This window comes from Notolepis coatsorum, assembly GCF_963971535.1.
Source record: "Notolepis coatsorum genome assembly, chromosome: 13".
NCBI lineage: Eukaryota > Metazoa > Chordata > Actinopteri > Aulopiformes > Paralepididae > Notolepis > Notolepis coatsorum.
In genome coordinates this window covers 11,642,483-11,656,651 of record NC_140177.1, presented here as the reverse complement: position 1 = coordinate 11,656,651, position 14,169 = coordinate 11,642,483, and the positions used below count along the sequence as shown (strand labels likewise).

Here is a 14,169-nt window from a genome sequence, read left to right as displayed (position 1 = left end):
TACGAATACTCATTTGCCATAAAAGTGCATACTATTTCAAATCATAAATGTAATTAAGTGATCGTTGTACATACCTTTTGCTATGTATTATTAATAAACGCAGACTTTCGACTTGGTACATTTGTGTTGGATCCGTTTCATCAGGTGGGAGTGTTTATCATAATTATTCATACCTAGTACTGGGTGGCCAGAGTCTAAAGTACAAGAGGTAGTGGTAGTAAGTATCATATCTAACAATACAGTCAGGGAATTGTACCCCTCAGTTACAATTGGTCCTTCGAGCCGGATGGTAATCAGTGTAATATTAATATAGTGTTATTAATATTAAAATGGCCTATGATGAACACTCCACGAAACGATCCTCCTAACCAACAACGCCCGCGGCGCAAACGACAGCTCCCTCAGTACCTAGCGGCTTACGCTGTCAGTCAACAACCTAGTCTTCTACCAACAGTAAACGCGGTAAAACTAGAAAGTAAAATTATGTCTAACCCTAACGACCAGGCTACCCCGACCATAGAGGCCCCTATGGGTTCTAACGTAACTGACCCAGCTCACGGTGGGGACCAGGGGGAACCAGACATGACTTTACACCCCGCCAATACCGAAGAAGTAGTCCCCGACGAGTCCCGGGAGGAAGACAACACTACCGAGAGAGAACTCGGCACGGAAGAAGATGAGGAGAGCACCGTGGAGATAGAGCTCCAAGACTCCGCACGGAGTACCCCAAGGGACGGCTCCCCTATACAACCGTCTTCTCCCAGCGAGGCAGAGAGGACACTACAGCAGGCATTCCTCGTCAGCCTGAAAGCCTCTACTGAACGCGATAGACTCCAGGGTGAACGCGATCGATTGCAGATACAGCAACGGAGCGAAGAAGAGCACATACGCCTGGAAATAAGACGCATTCAGATGGAAGAGAATATGGCAAGAGACCGGGCCGACGCCCAGCGCGCCGCCACCGGTGCCCAGAGAGAATCGGATCTCACCAAGCGCGAAGCCGAGCGCGACAGAGCACAAGCGCAACTAATAGAACAGCTGATCAGAAGGACAACACCCCCTCCCTCCACCAGAGGCTCCAGGAACTCGTCTAGACATCACTCCAGGGCGGCATCCCCTAGCCGAGTAAGCGACCCTGAACTTGACCAACAGACGAGGTTTATACCCCCCGCAGACCCCCTTCCCCAACCGGTCCAAGCGAGACCCAGCCACCGGGAAGGAGCAGCATACACTGCGGAGAGGCTAAATCAGAGACTACAAGCCCTGGATGACCTAACGGAAGACGAAGAGGAAGAGGAGGAGAACCACGCCCGACGACAGCACAGTACTCTACCGGACCAGGAGGTCCAGTACAGCCCAGGCTATACCCCCGCGGAGCTGCGCTACAGACCCCCGACGCTATTCACGGGTGAGCACGACGCACGACCCGCACCGAGGAACAGCACCTGGACCAGCGGGCCATGGTACACAGCCGGTACCAGCCCACGCCAAGGAGCAGGAGGAGACTCGCCTAGGAGGCCTCTCCCCCAACGCTCGCCGATGTATCAACAATCCGCGTCATACATTGGCACACCTATGGTACCAGACTTCACCCAGGAGAACCGGGCCCAGTATACGGAGCTCCGCATGTGTCTGGAGACAATGTTGGTGGATGTCATTGATGAACGCCATAAATACGCGATACTACTGAAGCATTTAAAGGTACCCCGCGCGCACAACATAGCGCTCGCCTACGCCACTTCCACGACCCCATACACCGCAGCGCTGGTAGCGTTGGACCAGAGATATGGACATATATAGGATTACGTGATCCAGGAGATCAGGCACATCGACCGCCTACCCCCAGCAACAGACAATCGAGCACTGGACGACCTGTCCATCAGAGTGCAGTCCCTGGTAGGGATGCTGGGAGCGCAGAGGGAAAAGGGTAGGCATGAACTATACGCCAACTCAAATGTAGAGAGGATCTTGGAGAAGCTACCGCCCGCCCGACAGGAGCGCTTTAGGCGGCAGAGAGACCACCGAGACCCTAATGGCCCCGAACCGAACCTCCTCGATCTAGCCGACTTCCTGGCGAGAGAAGTCAGCAGCTTACGGCTAGATACATTCGGACGGAGCACCCCTGGCTCCAGAGAAGGAACCAGGAGACTAAATGATGGAAGAAGATCGGTGACTGTCATGCACCAATCGGAGTCAGTGCCAAGCAGTAGGAGCCACAGTACCCCCTCAAGAAAGGAGAAGTGGAAGATAGTGTGCCCCTACTGTGAGAAAGAACACTGGCTGTCACAATGTGACTCATTCCCCAAGATGAATGCGGAGGAAGCGAGTCAATGGATAAAGTCCAACAGACGCTGTTTTCGCTGTGCGCGATCACACATGGCAGCCGAATGCCGCTTAAAGAAAAAGTGCAGTCGGTGCGATGGAGCCCATCTGGACATACTCCACGACAGTAACAGACGGCGGCCTCCACCCGCACCATCAAGCAGCAAAGCAAGCGTCATGTACATCGACCCCGCCAGCAGCAGCGGAGCCAGAGTGCTCTTAAAGGTAGTCCGTGTGACATTGAGCTACCAGAATAAAGTCATGGACACTTACGCCGTCCTTGATGACGGGTCAGAGAGGGGGAGCGAAAACCAAATGACAATTCGGACAATAAGAAGAGATTTGAAAACGATAAAGGGCGAGAATGTCTCATTCTCTATCGCAGCAAGCGGCCAGCCCGAGCGACGGTACAGGATTACAGACGCTTTCACCAGCCAAGAAATAGGACTGTCGCGGTACACATACCCCGTAGCCAAGCTGATGGAGAAATATGTACATCTACGCAAGCTACCGATCCCACTCATAGACGGTGCTACCCCGACACTGTTGATAGGCTCCGACCATGCAGACCTCATTGTCCCGATAGACCGGGTTCATACCGGACCCAGAGGCTGTCCTGCAGCAGTCGAGACCCGCCTAGGATGGACTCTCCAAGGCCCACTCGCCAAATCTCTCAACCGAACCACAGCCACTAGCTGTCTCCACTCCCGAGTCACAGAGGGAGACACCGCACTCCTGCAGCATGTAGAGAGGCTATGGACCTTAGAACAAATGCCCTTTAAGAACGAAAAGAAAGACATTCGCTCTAAAGACGACATCTACGCCATTAACCTCCTCGAGACGGGAACAAAGAGAGTCCCAGTCAGCGGCGTGTTGAGATACGCCACGCCACTCCTGCGGCGGGAAGGGATGCCTACCTTTCACGCAAAGAAAGACGCCACAGAGCGGTACCTACTAAACACAGAGCGGCGCTTAGCCAAGGACCCCGCCCAAGAAAGTGTATACCGCGCTGAGATTGAGAAGCTCATCACAGCGGGACACGTCACAAAGATTGACATTAAAGAGGCCGACCAGACGACTGAATCGTGGTACGTGCCCCACCACAAGGTTCATCACAACGGCAAAGACCGCATCGTGTTTAACTGCAGCTACCAGATCGGATCCCAAAATCTGAATAAAGAACTATTGCCCGGTCCTACACTCGGCCCCTCCCTACTAGGCGTACTACTCCGCTTCCGCCAGGACAAGGTGGCTATCAGCGGGGATATCAAAGGGATGTTCCTGCAGGTGAGATTAGTAGAGGAGGACAAGCCCCTGTTGCGGTTCCTATGGAGAGAGAGGCCAGGAGATGAGCACCCAGCCATCTACCAATGGGAAGTCCTCCCTTTCGGAACTACATGCAGCCCATGCTGTGCTACATTTGCACTACAGAGACATGTCGCAGAGGACCCAGCAGCGGACGAAGAGGTCCGACACAGTGTGAAGAACAGCTTCTACGTAGATAACTGTCTACAAAGCGTTTCGACCCAGGAAGAAGCCGAGGCTCTCCTACTTAAACTCCGCGCCTCTCTGATCAAAGGCGGCTTTGATCTCAGGCAGTGGGCCAGCAGCGATCCGCACGTACTGCGCAGCCTCTCCTCCGCGGACAAGGCAGCGAGCAGCGAGACCTGGATGGCCACAATCCCAGGAGAAGCCCAAGAGATGACACTAGGACTAGTGTGGCGCTTCAAAACAGATTCGCTCCACTATAGACACAAACCCCTGACCACGGAGCAGGGAAGGTCGATGGCAATACCGACCACCAGACGGAGTGTGTACAGAACACTCGCCCGACAATATGACCCGTTAGGATGTATACTACCGTACACCACCAGGGCAAAGATGATTGTACGAGCATTGTGGGACAAGGACCAGGGCTGGGACGACCCCATTCCCGCACACCTTGCATCCACCTGGAGAGAGTGGGAGATGGAACTCCACTCACTCCCAGGCGTTAATATACGCCGAAGCTACTTCCCACCCACGGTGAGGCCAGAGACATGTAAAATGGATTTACACGTCTTCAGTGACGCCTCCGAGGTCGCCTACGGATCAGTAGCCTACTTGCGGGCCCAAGAAGAGGGGGGAGAGATCTACACAGCATTCATCCTCGCCCGCTCGAGAATAGCCCCACGCAAGCAACAGTCTATCCCACGTCTAGAGCTCTGCGCAGCCCTCGCAGGAGCGCATCTAGCCACGCTCATCCAACGTGAGCTCACCATTCCGGTGCATAGAACAATCCTGTGGTCAGATTCCACGACAGTACTCGCCTGGATCAAATCGGATTCATGCAAATACAAAGTCTTCGTGGGAGTCAGAGTCACTGAGATTCAAGAGTTAACCGGAGAGTTAACCGGAGAAGCAAACTGGCGCTATGTTGATACAAAACACAACCCAGCTGACGTCATCACCCGGGGAATGTCCCTAGATGACTTAACCCGTCATAACATCTACAGTGACGGACCAGCATTCCTCAAGCTCCCGGAAGGAGATTGGCCCACGCCCACCCCGAGGGAAGCAAGTGACGAGGAGGCTGAGAATAAGAAACCCATGTTCTGTGGATTGAGCACTGTTGTCTCCGCAGACCCCAACATAGACGATTGCATTACCATAGAGAGTGCGCAGCAACGGACATTCCTGCGGCACCACCCAGAGATTAAGTCCCCCGCTGATATGTCAGCAACTGACTACGAGGAAGCAGAACTGCTTCTACTGCAACGAGCCCAGAGAGACTCGTTCCCCGATGAACTAGGCTGTCTACAGGGAGGAAAGCCCGTCCCATCAGACAGCAGATTGATTCATCTGGCCCCCGAGAGTGACACACATACCCTCATCAGAGTGGGTGGTCGCCTGCGGAGAACCCCCAATTTACCGGATGACATTAAGTACCCGATCGTATTGAACAGCCGACACAAGGTCACAGAGCTGATTATAAAGAAATACGACGAGGATGTACACCACGCAGGAGCAGAGAGAGTCTTCGCGGAAATCAGACGTCGTTACTGGATACTGCAAGGAAGAGAGGCGGTGCGACGCTTCCAGCGAACCTGTCTAGACTGCCGAAAGTGGCGCGCGCAGCCCAGCATACCACGGATGGCTGACCTACCTCCATGTCGCCTCCGACTCGGCGACAAGCCATTCCACTCAACAGGCATGGACTGTTTTGGCCCGCTGCACATAAAGAAAGGAAGAGGCACAGAGAAGCGGTGGGGTATTGTATTCAAATGCATGACCACCAGAGCGATACATATCGAGCTCCTTCCGACCATGAGCGCAGACTCATTCCTTATGGCCTTCCGAAGATTCACATCATGGAAAGGAAAACCGTCTACATTATTGTCCGATCACGGGACAAACTTCAAAGGCGGAGAAAGAGAGCTGAGGGAGAGCTTCCAAGCTATAGGCCCAGAACTTAAGACCCACCTCGCTCCAGCCCAGATTGACTTCCAATTCAACCCCCCAAACGCACCCCACTTCGGTGGAACTTGGGAACGAGAAGTACGTTCTATAAAGACAGCCCTGTACGCAGTACTTGGGGCCCAGACTGTGGCGGAAGAAGTCCTAATGACAGTCCTCACGGAGATTGAGGGAGTATTGAACTCAAAGCCCCTCGGTTACGTCTCCAGTGATGTAGCAGATGTCGACCCAGTCACCCCCAACACCCTCCTGATGGGGCGGCTAGATCCCGCGTTACCCCAGACAATGTACCGGCCTGAAGAAGCGAACGGCCGACGAATGTGGAGGTACAGCCAAGTATTAGCCGACAAGTTTTGGAGCAGTTTCCTACTGCACTACCTACCGTCTCTACAGACCCGCCAGAAGTGGGTAAAAGAGAGAGACAATTTGACGGAAGGAACAGTCGTCATGATTATTGACCAGTCACTACCCAGAGCTATGTGGCCGGCTGGCCGCGTAAGCAGGGTGATCACCGGTGCCGATGGCAAGGTCCGAGCAGCTGAAGTACTCGTCCAGGGGCGCATTTACACCCGTCCTGTGGCGAGGCTCATAGAACTGCCCCGACTCCCAGACCCAATCGATGATGACCATGACCCTATGACTTTGTGAGTTGACTGACCCTTACAGCGAACCCTTGAGTGGTAGACAGTGCGGTTAATCTGTCTCTGCTTAACTAATTGGGTTGGGACCAATTAGGGGGCGGCTGTTCTGAAGGATCAGATTAAACCGAATATATATATTTATTTATATATATATATTTAATTGTATTTGTATATCCCCTGATATCCCTTGTATATTCCTTGTACAATATGCATTGAATATCCCTTCTAGTCTACTGAACATCCCATAATAGTCTCCATTCTACCATTGGACGAGACCTTGGTGCCAGGTCGCCATACCCCTCAGACCAGGTTCAATCGTACCGCTCAACATGTATGGACAAGTCCTAGTTCCGCGTAGGAATATGTCTACCGCACCACTAATGGTACTATTTGTTCATAGTGCGTATATATACTGCGCTATTAAAGTAGAGCTTTCTTTTTAGTCCAGTTCATTACCCTCCAACAGAGTGACAGACGCAAAAGCCTCCCCGCGAACCACGTGTGGGCAGTAAGGCCAATTCGGCCCAGTATCGGCATTGAGACATCGTGTATATTAATATTTGAATAGTCATATTTGGCACTATATCGTCGAGTTGGACGTATTCTATTAAGCTAATAATAGTCTATTCATATATAGTGCCTCGTGCGGTAAGAGTTCTATAGTAATCAGCACCCCCATCGTTTCGGGCATCAGCTGGACGCTTATCCAGGGTGGTTGACCCCACGTGAAGCTGCACCCGAGGAGCTCCAGGCCAAAGAGCGAGTGGACCTGTATATTGGATTATTCTACCGACGACGGCTAGCCTTCCCCGGCTTGGATTATGCTTTGAGTACTTTGATTATTCTATGGATAAAGGCCAACACTGCGGTGTGTTGGAAATACCCCCCCCGGAGAGGACGACAGGTGAGAAGACGCTCTACACGACGAGGTCGCCTCACGTCTCTCCATCGTGGACCGGAGGACGCCGGCCACAGAGAGTCCAACTGCTTTCATCTGTGGATCGAGGATCGCTGGGCACCGGGTCGCACGACTGTGGGCTCTCCCAGGATACCCTCGGCCAGACGGGATACAGCCAGACTCTACCCCCCCCCCCCCTCCAGCTGTCCTACAAGCAGTCGGAACCTTCCCCTAGTGTATCCAGCTATATAATCATTCAAGTATCATTGCTATTGTTCCCTAAATATTCCAGGTTGTATATTTGCTTCCTGCGCAATCAGAGATTGGACATTCGATATTGATCTACCTACGAATACTCATTTGCCATAAAAGTGCATACTATTTCAAATCATAAATGTAATTAAGTGATCGTTGTACATACCTTTTGCTATGTATTATTAATAAACGCAGACTTTCGACTTGGTACATTTGTGTTGGATCCGTTTCATCAGGTGGGAGTGTTTATCATAATTATTCATACCTAGTACTGGGTGGCCAGAGTCTAAAGTACAAGAGGTAGTGGTAGTAAGTATCATATCTAACAATACAGTCAGGGAATTGTACCCCTCAGTTACAAGTTATATTAATACTATTGTGTCTTCGCTGAATGGTTGTCAAGACCATCTGCATGAAGATGATACTGTTGTGTATTGTATTGCTGACTCTGTGCAATTGGCCATTTATTACCCTCCAGGAAGCTCTTATTAAACTTGAATTGGTTCTTAATGTTAATAAAACTAAATCTATGTAGTCAACCGTGTAGTTGCGGCCTCAACCCTTAAATCCTTGGACTCTGTCTGTCACTCTGCCCTCAGATTCATCACTGCTATTTATTGTAACGTATACAATAAATGGGGCATACAGACCCTCATCATTATTTTTAACATTTTAATTATAATTGATACAGTTTATCTTTCTCATATGTATCTTCTGGTATCTTGAAGCGGGGCGGGGCTGAGAGGGATGGGGGCGGGGCTGAAAGGGATGGGGGCAGGGCTGATACAGTTTATCTTTCTCATATGTATCTTCTGGTATCTTGAAGCCCACCTGCTGCCATGATGTAGGAGCCTGTGGCTGGAGACGCCAGGCCTGAGGGCTGGCTGCTGATTGGCTGGCTGGTGAGGGGCTCCCAGGCGTCAGACGACGACAGGCAGTACAGGCCCTGTGATACGTAGGTGTGGGGAGGGGGCCACACGTCTGCTGCGGAGTGGTGGAGGATCGGGTCTGTTTCAGGAGGAGGGGGGAGGAGGGGGGGGAGGGGGAGGAGGAGGGAATGGAGGAGGAGGAGGAGGAGGAGGAGGAGGAGGAGGAGGAGGATGAGGAGGGAGGGGTGGAGGAGGGGGGAGGAGGGGGGAGGGGGAGGAGGAAATGGAGGAAGAGGAGGAGGAGGAGGAGGAGGAGGAGGAGGAAGGGGGACAGGAGAGAGGAGGAGGAGGGGGGAGGGGTGGAGGAGGGAGGAGGAGGGGGAGGGGGAGGAGGAGGAGGAGATGGAGGAGGAGGACGAGGGGGGACAGAATAGAGGAGGAGGAGGAAGAGAAGGAGGGTGGGGGGAGGAGGAGGAGGGGAGAGAGGAGGAGGAGGGCGAGGGGGAGGAGGGATGGAGGAGGAGGAGGAGAGAGAGGAGAGAGGAGGGGGTGGAGGAGGGAGGAGGAGGAGGAGGGACAGGAGATAGGAGGGGGTGGAGGAAGAGGAGGAGGGGGGAGGGGTGGAGGAGGGAGGAGGAGGAGGAGGAGGGACAGGAGATAGGAGGGGTGGAGGAAGAGGAGGAGGGGGGCAGGAGATAGGAGGGGGTGGAGGAAGAGGAGGAGGGGGGACAGGAGAGAGGAGGGGGGAGGGATAGGAGAGAGAAGGAGGGACAGGAGAGAGGAGGGGGTGGAGGGGGAGGGACAGGAGAGAGGAGGGGAGGGAGGGGGAGGGACAGGAGAGAAGGAGGGACAGGAGAGAGGAGGGGGACAGGAGAGAGAAGGGGATGGAGGAGGAGGGACAGGAGAGAGAAGGGGATGGAGGAGGAGGGACAGGAGAGAGGAGGGTGTGGAGGAAGAGGAGGCGGGGGGAGCGGAGTGGAAAGAGGGATGAAAAGGGAGGATTTAGAGAGAAGGTAAACAACACGATACAACAAGTTGAAGGAACGTGGCAACATTATGGGAAACCGTCTTCTACAGAGTCAGACAAGAAGATAGATAGTAGAAGACTACCTGTATAATAATAATAATAATAATAATTTAGGACCTGCTCCGAGGTCACCATTTGGCACACATGCGAACCATGCATACAATGCGTATCTGCGATTAACCCATCCCGTCGTCCTTCCCCCCCAAGGGCAGCCGGGAGCAGACAGGCGCCACGTGAGCCACGCCAGGGGACCAATCCAAGTGCTCCTGTCCGTCTTCGTCAAGGACGCCACAGCGTTAGCAATCTTGTTGTTGTGCATGTTTTTCCATTGGGTTTATCTTATCGGGGGGGGAAACCCTTGCGAGCACGGGGAGAACATGCAAACTCCACACAGAAAGGCCTGGGAGATACCCCACCTGGGTAACTGGCATCATGGAAACCTGGTCCCCAAGCGGGATTCGAACCCTGGACCTTCTTGCTGTGAGGCGACAGTGTTAACCACTACACCACCGTGCCGCTGTATCTATCTATCTATCTTCTAGTCTGACTCTGGAGAAGACGGTGATGTTGGTATCTATCTTCTAGTCTGACTCTGGAGAAGACGGTGATGTTGGTATCTATCTTCTAGTCTGACTCTGGAGAAGATGGTGATGTTGGTATCTATCTTCTAGTCTGACTCTGGAGAAGACGGTGATGTTGGTATCTATCTTCTAGTCTGACTCTGGAGAAGACGGTGATGTTGGTATCTATCTTCTAGTCTGACTCTGGAGAAGACGGTGATGTTGGTATCTATCTTCTAGTCTGACTCTGGAGAAGACGGTGATGTTGGTATCTATCTTCTAGTCTGACTCTGGAGAAGACGGTGATGTTGGTATCTATCTTCTAGTCTGACTCTGGAGAAGATGGTGATGTTGGTATCTATCTTCTAGTCTGACTCTGGAGAAGACGGTGATGTTGGTATCTATCTTCTAGTCTGACTCTGGAGAAGATGGTGATGTTGGTATCTATCTTCTAGTCTGACTCTGGAGAAGACGGTGATGTTGGTATCTATCTTCTAGTCTGACTCTGGAGAAGACAGTGATGTTGGTATCTATCTTGTAGTCTGACTCTGGAGAAGATGGTGATGTTGGTATCTATCTTCTAGTCTGACTCTGGAGAAGACAGTGATGTTGGTATCTATCTTCTAGTCTGACTCTGGAGAAGACAGTGATGTTGGTATCTATCTTCTAGTCTGACTCTGGAGAAGACGGTGATGTTGGTATCTATCTTCTAGTCTGACTCTGGAGAAGATGGTGATGATGGTATCTATCTTCTAGTCTGACTCTGGAGAAGACGGTGATGTTGGTATCTATCTTCTAGTCTGACTCTGGAGAAGACGGTGATGTTGACCACCTGTAAAACAACACAAACACAACACACCACCTGTAAAACAACACAAACACAACACACCACCTGTACAACAACACAAACACAACACACCACCTGTACAACAACACAAACACAAACACACCACCGGTAAAACAACACAAACACAATATCCATCAGCAATGGTGACCTTATTACGGTCTAGATGGGTATTATCATGATATGGTAAACAGACTGTGGAGCCTGGGGAGTCCAGATTCAAGCAGAAGCCTCCTTTTAGAGCTAATCTCAATAATAAGTAGCATTTAATTGGTGCGCTGTGTGTGTGTGTGTGTGTGTGTGTGTGTGTGTGTGTGTGTGTGTGTGTGTGTGAGAGAGAAAGAGAGAGAGAGAGAGTGGGGGTGCGTTAGATAAAGCAGAGAGCAGCACAGCCCATAATGGTGTTGCTAATGAGAGCGGGGCTAAGTCCTTGTTGTTAACCTAGAGACTCCCTCTGAGCCCCGCGTGGTCGTTCTGCTCGGCTCAACACACCGGGGGGGGGGGGGGGGGGGGGGGGGGCTCCACCGTGAGCTGGGCACCATGTTCAGACCAGCCGCCAAACACACGCTCCAAACAACCTGCTGCTCGGAAAACAATGATCACCAAGACTGACCACCTCACCGCTCGTCACAATGCAGCTATTGTCGGAGTTATCGGAGCTGTATTTTTATGATCATATAGTTTACATAAGAGAAGAACATCATGACCGTTATGACCAGACAAGCTACGTCAGGCCATCTAATGGCACCTAAACCCAGAACAAATCTACTAAAATCTTCTGTGACTTACAGAGCTATCATGGAATGGAACTCATTGCCAAGCTATACTTCGCTGAAATAGAATCCAAAACCACTTTCAAGAAAAAATTCTACCAACGAGCATGCACTGAACCCTTATGGCATAGCGGTGAACACCAATTGACGGTTAATTGTATTTATGTTGATGGCAGTGACTGCTGCTCAGGAAGCACTATTTATTTGATTTTAATTATTTTATTTTAATACTTTTTACTAATAAATATCGTGTACAATATCATCCTAACTGATGTTGATAATGATGTAATTGATGATGTAATTGATGTTGATGTTGATAATGATGTAATGTATTGAATATTGTTGTATCGTTGTGTGTGCCGGACCCCAGGAAGAATAGCTTTTGTCAAGTGCAAAAGCTAATGGGGATCCTAAATAAACATAAACATAAACATCTGAGAATGTTGTGACATTCAGACCAGATGGCGGCCATGTTTGTAGTCCAGTACCTCTGCTCGTGATACTCTCTTGGTTGACCTCACTAAGGTGGGCCACACTGCCCTGGTTGGACCCGGCGCCCACACTGTCCCCGTCCAGGGAGTTCCAGCCAAACAGAGTGGCCTCGGAGATGGCAAACTGCTGCATGATACCTGGGGGGGGGGGGGGGGGGGGGGGGGAGAGAGAGAGAGAGAGAGGGGAGAGGAGAGGAGAGAGAGATAGATACAGAGAGAGAGACATAGATACAGAGAGAGACATAGATACAGAGAGAGAGAGAGAGAGAGAGAGAGAGAGAGAGAGAGAGAGAGAGAGAGAGAGAGAGAGAGAGAGAGAGAGAGAGAGAGAGAGAGAGAGAGAGAGAAATTAATCAATAAATCAGATCATATTCAAAAAGCTAAAAAGATCAACAAATACATGATCATATTCTTCATAATCGTTGGTAAAACTGTAGATTATATTTATTTTCTTATACAGTCTGTAGCCATCATTCTTTGGCATGGTTCACTCCGCTGTGAAGACCCAATGCCTCATCCGTAGCTAACAGTGTACTGCACCACTGTATACCTGTATGCCGTGACAAATAAAACTCTTGTATCTTGTATCTTGTCTGTGGCTCACTCCTCTGTCTGTGGCTCACTATTCTGTCTGTGGCTCACTATTCTGTCTGTGTCTCACTCCTCTGTCTGTGGCTCACTCCTCTGTCTGTGGCTCACTATTCTGTCTGTGTCTCACTCCTCTGTCTGTGGCTCACTATTCTGTCTGTGGCTCACTATTCTGTCTGTGGCTCACTATTCTGTCTGTGTCTCACTCCTCTGTCTGTGGCTCACTCCTCTGTCTGTGGCTCACTATTCTGTCTGTGGCTCACTATTCTGTCTGTGTCTCACTCCTCTGTCTGTGTCTCACTATTCTGTCTGTGGCTCACTATTCTGTCTGTGGCTCACAATTCTGTCTGTGGCTCACTATTCTGTCTGTGGATCACTATTCTGTCTGTGTCTCACTCCTCTGTCTGTGGCTCACTATTCTGTCTGTGGCTCACTATTCTGTCTGTGGCTCACTATTCTGTCTGTGGCTCACTCCTCTGTCTGTGGTTCACTATTCTGTATGTGGCTCACTATTCTGTCTGTGGTTCACTATTCTGTCTGTGGCTCACTATTCTGTCTGTGGCTCACTATTCTGTCTGTGGCTCACTATTCTGTCTGTGGCTCACTATTCTGTCTGTGGCTCACTATTCTGTCTGTGGATCACTATTCTGTCTGTGGCTCACTATTCTGTCTGTGGATCACTATTCTGTCTGTGGTTCACTCCTCTGTCTGTGGTTCACTATTCTGTCTGTGGATCACTATTCTGTCTGTGGCTCACTATTCTGTCTGTGGCTCACTATTCTGTCTGTGGCTCACTATTCTGTCTGTGGCTCACTATTCTGTCTGTCGCTCACTATTCTGTCTGTGGCTCACTCCTCTGTCTGTGGTTCACTATTCTGTCTGTCGCTCACTATTCTGTCTGTGGCTCACTCCTCTGTCTGTGGCTCACTATTCTGTCTGTGGTTCACTATTCTGTCTGTGGTTCACTATTCTGTATGTGGCTCACTATTCTGTCTGTGGCTCACTATTCTGTCTGTGGCTCACTATTCTGTCTGTGGCTCACTATTCTGTCTGTGGATCACTATTCTGTCTGTGGCTCACTATTCTGTCTGTGGATCACTATTCTGTCTGTGGTTCACTCCTCTGTCTGTGGTTCACTCCTCTGTCTGTGGATCACTATTCTGTCTGTGGCTCACTATTCTGTCTGTGGCTCACTATTCTGTCTGTGGCTCACTATTCTGTCTGTGGCTCACTATTCTGTCTGTCGCTCACTATTCTGTCTGTTGCTCACTATTCTGTCTGTGGCTCACTATTCTGTCTGTGGCTCACTATTCTGTCTGTGGCTCACTATTCTGTCTGTGGCTCACTATTCTGTCTGTGGCTCACTATTCTGTCTGTGGCTCACTATTCTGTCTGTGGCTCACTATTCTGTCTGTGGCTCACTCCTCTGTCTGTGGCTCACTCCT

General features: G+C 50.7%; 1 pseudogene across 1 annotated transcript in view; it reads right to left on the bottom strand.

The window, feature by feature from the left end:
• LOC311238904 overlaps positions 1 to 14,169 on the bottom strand; it is a 78,533-nt pseudogene that overhangs the window by 38,589 nt on the left and 25,775 nt on the right. Inside the window, exons 3-4 of the transcript in view lie at positions 12,134 to 12,274; positions 8,404 to 8,580 (exon numbers count right to left, since the gene is read on the bottom strand). The product of the transcript in view is annotated as an uncharacterized misc_RNA (transcript). The remainder of the gene's footprint in view (positions 1 to 8,403; positions 8,581 to 12,133; positions 12,275 to 14,169) is intronic.